Source organism: Mytilus galloprovincialis, chromosome 6 (assembly GCF_965363235.1).
Source record: "Mytilus galloprovincialis chromosome 6, xbMytGall1.hap1.1, whole genome shotgun sequence".
NCBI classification, from domain to species: domain Eukaryota; kingdom Metazoa; phylum Mollusca; class Bivalvia; order Mytilida; family Mytilidae; genus Mytilus; species Mytilus galloprovincialis.
In genome coordinates this window covers 73,590,832-73,600,321 of record NC_134843.1, presented here as the reverse complement: position 1 = coordinate 73,600,321, position 9,490 = coordinate 73,590,832, and the positions used below count along the sequence as shown (strand labels likewise).

The window sequence follows — 9,490 nt, the reverse complement described above, 5'->3', positions numbered from 1 at the left end:
AGCCTGTTTGAATAAAATTGTTAGGAAATTCAGGATTCGCATCCAATATTTACAAACATTGCTATATTGAACCGTTTGCATTTTATACTAAATTTATGTCATACTACGCAAACAATAATCAAATCAGATCCGATTTATATGCTTTTGTTCATTATTGTTATTTTCTCTAATTTTTTTTAAAGTTTTACCCACTACTACTGAAACTATACCAGCAAGTTGTATTGACGCGACATATGTAAAGTGTGATGATATCCATGTATGTAGTGACAACGCACTGAGGCAAAAATGTCCAGTTACATGTGGACTCTGTGGTAAGAATAACTTTTAATTACAAATTGTAATTAAGCCCCGGTCACACCTTACCAGATAAGACGAACGGGCGTCTAACGGATGAAAATAAAAGTTGTCCGTTGACAAAATTGTTATCCGTTGGGAGTCCGTTGATGTACTGACCAAATAAAACGGATGCTTAACGAATGCATAACGAACATTCAACGGATATGCAACGTACGAGAAACGGAAACGTACCGGACAGAACGGATGTCGAACGTACATCCAACGGACGAGTACCGCATAAAACGGACACCTAACGAAATTATTTTCCTTAGATTTGTGAACTAGCCAGTATTTTGGCTGCCAGTGTCCTATTTTGGTTTTGATGCTCTTAAATGCTTCCGAAACATGAAGGGTCCCTAGAGTTCCTAATAAACTCATCACACCAGGATTACAATGTTGCACACCAAACGTCTTTCAAAGATTCGTTATGAATTATTTTCTCACGTTCTCTTTATTTCTTCTTCTTTTAAGTTGCACCCACTACGACTAAAACGATATCAGCAAGTTGTAATGACGCGACATATGTAAAGTGTGATGATATCCATGTATGTAGTGACAACGCACTTAGGCAAAAATGTCCAGTTACATGTGGACTCTGTGGTAAGAATGACCTATTTATTACAAATGGTATCTAAAGATTATTGATAATGCATAATTACACAGTCCAAATTTTCACGAAGTTATTTTTCCTACATTTCGATACTAGCACTTATTTTGGCTATCCTATTCTGATGTTGTGACATAAAGGGTCCCGATCGTCCCAAATAAACTCATTATTGATACCAGGATTACAAGAAAGCGATTAAACAAAATTCCCACACCAAACAAAGGCAACAGTAGTATACCGGTGTTGAAAAGTCACGAATCGATTATCGAAAAAATAAATATGGGATACAAACTAAGACATCTCAAATATAAAATGAAAACAAAGAAACAGGAACACTAAAGTGTAACAAAAACAAACGTCGATTTATAAAGTACAACTGCCGTATTCCTGACTTGGTACAAGACATTTTAAGAAAACACGGTGGGATGAACCTGGTTTTGATGACTAGCCAAACCTCCTACTTATATGATAATGAAAAAAGATATACATATATATATATATATATATATATATATATACATATATACAACTCGTCTAAACATCAACCCAACAATGTTAGATCTATATATATACGCTAAAATGGCAACGCTACGTGACAGAAATAAAACACAAACACACGCAAGAACAATCATGTTTTTCATTAGTTCCGTTACTTGGAAGCGTTTGATTTTGTCAGTTTTTTTTTTTTATTAATTCAACTTGGAGTAAGTAATTTTGTTAGACTTTTTTTTTATCACGAAATTGTTTTCCGTGTTTTTGTCAGTAGACGAGGGCATTCGTATCATCCTGACACACGTAGTTGTTTTATAATTTCTGTCAAGTGTATTGTATTATACATACTATATATTGTAAATAAGTCAGTCTCATTTTTATATTATGATGGTGTATAATTCTCAATTGTTTGATAAACATACTAAATAGTTTTAACATTATAACCCCTATGTTAATGGGCATTGATTATACACCTTACCGATAATCGTTTGTCCTGTTTAAGTAAGCATCATTAAAAAATATGTTAATCAGATACTTCATTCATGGGCGGTAGGAAGAGGGAGAAGAAGAAGTCTTTGTCTGTTATCCATAATATCTTTCAGTTTTATTCATTTAAGCAGGACAATATAGTTATCATATATAATTTTTCACAACTAGCATCTTGATTTTCTTCAAATAACGTGCAACAGTTGTTGGTCTTTCTTTGTCCAATTATTTCTAACCTTAATTTTTGAACTGCATCCCCTCTACCCACATTCCTTTTATAAAATCCAGAAACAATGACGATATTCAACTACTATTGCTTAAACTAGTATAGCTTTGATTAAAATGTTAACTTTTTTATTTCCAGACGCTGGTGTCAAAAGCACAACACTTTCATGGCTTCATATTGTAGGAAAATAAACACATTATCTTTTTCACATAGTTTTATATAGAAATAGTACAAGTGTCGGCTTCTTTTCTGGTTTGCATTTTCTTCTATTTTTAAGCTTCAGTTATCAAACCGAAAGTCCTCATGTTGAATCAGGGTGAGCTTATTCAAAATCTTTAGACGAAAGTTATTTGTTTATAATCGCATATCAAAGAATAACCGAAAATACCATGGTATACACATAGAACATAGAAAAATTGAGACTTCAAAGGTAAACTTCAACCTAGCCACTAGGAACCATTGGTGGTTCATAAGCGTTCTTGTAAGCAACCACTATCTTTCAACGATATCATTTTAGAAAACGCAAATTCCCGAAAATCGTATCAACTTCGATGTATATCCTCCGTATGCAGGTGCTACTAGTATTTTTCTTCTCCGAAATAGAAAGTTAGTCGGTGAATAATTTCTCTAGTCGTAAAGGTTCGTGTTGCTTATTCTTCATTTTTGTATGGTGTGTCATGTGTACTATTGTTTTGTCTGTTTGTCTTTTTCATTTTTAGCCATTGCGTTATTTTCTATTTAAAAGTTTGACCCTCCCTCTGGTATCTTTCGTCCCTCTTTTGGTGTTCAACCTACCATCAATGTTAATTTTAAGATGTGAGTCAAGATCAGAGTCAAACTGTGTATACCTGTATTTATTCTGTCCTTTATTCCAAATTCTATGGAATAAATACGTTTAATTAACAGAGTTTAAGAACCTAGCAATAGAAAAAAGTAAAATCACAAAAATACTGATCAAATGGTAATATCAAAAGCTCAAACATATCAAATGAATGGATAACAACTGTCATATTCCTAACTTGGTGCCTGTAGTTCAAATGGTGTTTGAAACCTGGTTTTATAGCTAGCTAAACCTCTCATTTGTATGAAAGTCGCATCAAATTCGATTATATTAACAATGATGTGTGAACAAAACAAACAAATATAATAGGTAAAAATGACCAAAATTGGGGTACATTGTGTTATACATGTTATCATCTAAATCATTATAAAAACAAACAAATATGTAACAAAGAAGCACACAAAGGCATACAGATAAGCCACATTAGCAAAAATGAAATTCAAGAGTACAAAAATTGAAAATAGCACAATAACATAATGACGAGATGCATAAGTACAGAGCCATGTCATATCTATCAAAGAAACACAAAAAGGCATATATACAAAGCACATTAGCAAAAAGTAAAGATATGAATACAAAAATTATCATAGAACAATAACACAATGACAGGATGTAAAAGAACAAAGCCACGTCATTTGTTTCAAAGAAAACGAATATATATATATATATAAGAAAATTATTAAAAGATAATAACGGTTTCAATGCATCACTTTTTTACTAGTACTTTCACTGCTTCCGCAGATCTTCAGGTAATGTGACATGTATATAAATAAAACAATTGATTGACGTTAACAATAGTATGACGTTAACAAATACAAGGGAGACTACTAATGTCATTTTAAGACTTTAAAATGTTACGTTAAAATTAGAATATTATTTATCATTTAATCCCGGGTTGAGAATGTTTATGAATAATTCTTCTTTCTTCCTCCGGAGAAAATCATCTTGACGATTGACCATATACAATGGAAATATTTTAAATCGTCCATTAGAACAACGATGGAAATGGTCGTTTGCCCTGATGAGTGTTAAATCTTCATGGTTGGTTTGCTGTCTATGTAAGGTCATTCTAGTCCGCAGTTCATTTTTTGTCTCTCCTCACAATTTGAACATATGATAGAATAGATGACGTTTGAACTTTTACAAGACATATTTTGCTTAACAGTAAAATGTTTTCCATTTTTGAAATAAATTGAACTTCCTTCTATTAAATTTGGACAAGTCATACAACGTTTATCGGTACATTTTTTTACAATTGGCACAGTTTCATTAAAGTCAAATTTTGAAGATGTTAAATATCGTTTCAGACTTGCTGTTGATAATCTTCTTTTTCTGCAAGACTTTGTCCATTCTTTCACTTTTGTGTAAATTTGTTTCAATTTGTCGCATGAAACTAAATATGTCATAATCTCGCGGATTATAAGTTGTGACAAACGGAATAATTTTGTTTAAATTGTTCGATGATTCCTCAGTAGTTTCGGATCGCCGTGATTCTGTAATAATTGGTCCTTTTGTTATTGCCTTTTGAATTCCGTAATTTATTACTTGTTCCGGGTAGTGTTGCTTCTTTAAATACACTTTTAATTCTTCCAGTCTTTTGTTGCGTAATATGTCTGTACTTGTAATAGTGATTATTCTTGACGCTAGATTAAAAGGTATATTTAATTTTACATGTTTTGGATGGTTTGAGTAAAAATTTAAATACATATGTGTATCAGTGTCTTTAGAGAAGATATCTGTAACAATCTTATTTTCCTCCGTTATAATAACAAAAATATCCAAAAACGGCATTTCCCTGACATTACTGTTAATAGTGAAACGAATATATGGATTTAAAGAATTTAAATCAGAATGAAAATCTGAGACAGATATATCCGAATTCCAAATTATAAAACAATCGTCAAGAAATCGTTTCCAGTTTTGTAACTCGAATAATTCAAGCCCTTTCCGTGTCCGATTTTCTCCCACACGAGGGCTTGAACTCCTTGTGATCATTGGCCGCGTCGCCTGCTCTCTGTGAGAGAGAGCCAATCAGCGGCGATCAGGATATGAGTCTGCGCAACACTCTTGAAATTGTCTTACCAAACACGTGTGTTCAATTAACACAAATCCGATAATAATTAATTAACATCAATTAACATCAGTTTACATCATTTATCATCAATTAACATCCGGAACTCCTCCTTCTTTAGCTGCCAATTTAAATCAAAATTCCCATGTTGCAAAGCGGTGTGAATTTTCCGGTTGACGGTCTTGATCGAGGAAGACGTTCAGGCGTTAATGTAGCCTTCGTAGATCAGCGGAATATAACGACTGAATTATTCGGGTTACCAGTTTTGACGTATGTAAATGGCAAATTCATTTCCGTACTTGTCACTAATTTTTTCGTATAATAATTGTTCCAAATATCCAAGTACCAAAGTGGCATATGGAGGCGCCATTTAAGTACCCATAGCTGTTCCTTTTTTCTGATGATAGTATGTTCCGTTAAAGTAAAAAATATTTCTTTCTAGTATGAGTTTCAAAGATGCAAGGATAAATTCTTTTGTTAATCTGTTTTCAATGACGTTTTCCGTATTTTCTAACCAATATTTTACGGCTGTAATTCCTAAGTCATGAGGGATATTTGTGTATAGGCTGACAATATCAAAAGTAATAAGTTCTGAATTCGGGTTGACAGTTTTTGGTAGATGATTTAAAAAGTCCAAATCGTCTCGTATAAAACTTGGAACTTCACGACATAAAGGTTTAAGCACAATGTCTATAAAATGGCTTAAATTCTGTGTAGTGTGTAACGCTGCTGGGTCCGCCCACAATAGGTCGAAATTTTAAATCATTTGGTGTTAAAAGTTCGATGTATTCACTGTTTTGTTCTGATATCGCATTTGAAATTTTCTCACTTTTGTGAATTTTTGGTAAACCATAGAAATAGCTTTCTGAAAATTTAGAATTTGAAATGTAATCTATCTCTTCTTCAAACAATTCCGTTTTATGTTTCTTTAGTAATTTTTTAATCATTGTACTTGTTTGTCGGTCCAATTTTTTATCTGTCACCTCATAAGACATTTCATCTTGTAACATATTTAAAATATTATCTCTGTAATACTCACGGTCCATGATTACAACTGCATTACCTTTATCCGCTTCTTTTATTGTTATTGATGTATCTGATTTATATATAAAAGATCAATAACACCATGACGGGAAGTACAGAGTCACGTCAAATGGATATCAACAAAAACAAACAAAACAGTAAAAGTGATATTAATAAGGACAAATAAAAGAACACCATAGCACGTTAAGATGATATACTTCAAGACCATTGTGTATTATTTGTGAAGTTGATAAAGAATATTTATCAGCATGGTCTTGGTACCTTCCGATGAACTTGCTTTTTCTTTGACATACCTCTAGTTCATCAACTTACTGCTCAGACACTTGTGACGATTTACAAAGTCTGAGTAGGAGCTGCAAGCTCTTGAATACTGAATAAGTTGGGAAATGTTTATCCAATATGCAGGTCAAGTTGGTTAATTGCTACTAAGGTTAAGGGAAATTGATAATTTCAAAATTAAAATCGTCCCATTTGTCATAGTTTCTTGTACTGAGATTACTTTGTTTTTCAAATTCGAGGTATATTATAAGTCTAAAAATGAAGAAGCGGAAGAAGCCGAGTCTGTTGTTTGTTAATAATAAAATTAACGGTACCAATTTTGTTGCACCAGATGCGCACTTCGACAATACATGTCTCTTCAGTGATGTTTGTTAAATTTCTAGTTCTAGGGGATATATTAATGGAACCCAATCAAAAAAGTTTGGATTGTTAATGGAAATAAACATTATCAATATATCTGAAAGTGAAATCAAATAACCTGACTTCTTTGAACTTCTTGTTTTTGACAAGTGCCTGAAGAAACTCTGATTCATATGAAAATAAGAAGAGGTCGACAAGGAGAGGCGCACAGTTCGTTCCCATAGAAAAGCCGACACTTTGTTGAAAATGTATCTCCAAATTCAACAACATGTGTTGTCGATAAGAAACTCCAGCATGCTGGTCACTTGTTCCTCTGTGTAGCATATTTTACCCTTTTGTTCACTATGAACAAAATGTGCCTTATTGTATGCAAAAATAATAACTTTATAGGATACCCTACCATTTGTATGTTAAAAGGCATTGTCGATTATTTTTTTAGGCGATTTTTCATTTTCACATGGGGAATTGTGGTTTACAGGGTTGAAAAATCAAACGTTTGGATAGAACTAATTTCAGAAAAAGACCGAGATTAAAATTATCCAGAGTTCTGTAGAATTTTGTTCAGAATCCACATATGGTTAATACCACTACGCGAGAAACAGTTTCAAAGTATTTCTGAAGACCATCTTTCACTGCGGACAGAATTTTTGTCAATCTAATAGACAATTATTGAGTGGAACATGCAGATGAGCCGCCTTGTACCTTTAGTTGTACGGAAATTTGTGAAGCTTAGGTATCCAATACAAACAATGTAAGTCCTCCTATTTGTTGTTCCATGTAATGTTCATGAAAGACTTATAATTCGCCAAAACCTTATCCTTGTCAAATAAGATGTCTTTGTATGTGGGATTACCCGAGAGTTCATTTATTCCCATGTCTTTCACAAGACATTCGTAGTAATACGATTTACATACAAAGACAATATTATTTGAAGCTTTGGAACAACGTACTTATCATGAAGAGATGAAAGATATTTCACAGCCTCTTTGTCTAAGATTTTCAACTTATGAATGCGGCGTTTTATCAGAGACCTGATTGTTTTGACCCCTTCTGACAAAGAGTCCAGTTCAACTTCTTCTCGTTATGCCATGCTCTGGTGTAGTCCTCAATGGAATCCATAATTATTTTAAAGTTATGGTTCCAATTGATGTGTTGGAGTTCTATAAACTAATGACCATGAACAATCACCTTTCGATGATTTTCATGTTGAATTATGTTTAGATCCTCAGTATTAACATGGCCAGAGGGGCTGTAATTATAAGGTGAGTGGGAATAGTCACATGTCAGAGTTTTTTTTTAGGTATTGTTCTTTATCAAGGTTCTGCAATGCTTGTTCATAGTTGATTACTTTGGGTGGAATTGTTTTGGTGCAACCGTAGGATACAATAGGACCAGACTGATTTCAAAAATAAATAGGAATTTTAGATGTTACATCCTTGTGATGTAGAACGTTGTAGATGTTGATTGCATCAATGACTCTTGGTAAAGAGAACAGAAAGGAATTTCCTCTTTTCTTCATGTAAAGGTCCCGATCTTACTGGTTTAAAAAAGACAGAAAAGAGCTACATCACAAATTTTACTGACAAGTCTGTATATTGGAAAAAATAAATTAATGCATCCTTTGTGAAGTGCATAATTTCACAAACATTTTAGAAAATTAACAGGCAATCAAAAAAGAATAATTCTAATGTAATGTAACCCTAGCAGATGATGAAAATGTAAAAGAAGGTCACCAAGGCTTCCAGAGGAAGATCTAGATTTGGAAGACTTTTACATTAGATGGGTTGTAATGGTTTTTCCAATGAATATGTGTTGTCGTAAGGTACTTTTAGTAGTATTAAATCATTACATTAACATCACTGCAGGCTGGACTTGACAATTTCCTAATCCTTTGGCATTATCATTGCAACCATATGGCATTGCAGTACCTAGTTTTCTTTTCCAGAAATTTTCTCTATCTTTCAGAAAGGAGTACTTAGTACAGGGCTATTTGTGAGGTGAATAATTTTCTGGATGATGCATACTTTCATAGATAAAGAAGGAGCACGGTCAGGGTGATTAAAATGGTAATAAAGAACCCTGAATTGCAGATCCTTATTAGCAGACCGGTGTTGATTCTTCCGTTTACGCAAAGTTTGTCGAGTTTCACCAACATAAAGTAGTCCACACAAAGTACATTCAATACAATTAGGATTGTCAGTTTCCCGCAATCAACAAAAACTGACCGCCACAAAATAGCACAATAGTGTTGAAAGTGGCATTAAACACCAATCGATCAATCAATATAATCATCACCTACAATTAATTATATAAAACCAATTGTTTTCAAAGAACTAGTGTGGTCATGACCAGTTGGATCCTAAGTCATCTTGGTACCAATAGAATCAGAATTGTCATATGTGCATTATATTTATTTGGTTGTATTTTTGGTTGAAATGTTTTCATTTAAAGGTGATATAAACACACAAGTCTTATTTCAGAAATGTGCTCTATATTATTACCAACCAAACTAAATTATAAAAAGGTGTTAAATTTGTTCCCATCAGGAGTAGGCAAAACCAATGAGGTCAAAATCATGACAAAATAAACCAACAAACTTCTGACATTTATGCATCTTTCAGCACCTGGTTTGTAAAAATTTAACCATAAATGCCTCTATTTTTTGTAAAACTGTATGAAAAATACTTTTATCACAACACTGTTAATACTGGGGGTTGTCTTGACAACAAAAAATTCGGACAAAATAGA

General features: G+C 33.1%; 1 long non-coding RNA gene across 1 annotated transcript; it reads left to right on the top strand.

Moving 5' to 3' along the window:
• The first annotated feature begins 812 nt into the window (after positions 1-812).
• Positions 813-2,353, top strand: LOC143078310 (uncharacterized). The gene is made up of 2 exons (XR_012979166.1): positions 813-936; positions 2,286-2,353. It is a non-coding gene; the product is annotated as an uncharacterized LOC143078310 (long non-coding RNA).
• Positions 2,354-9,490: the final 7,137 nt, after the last annotated feature.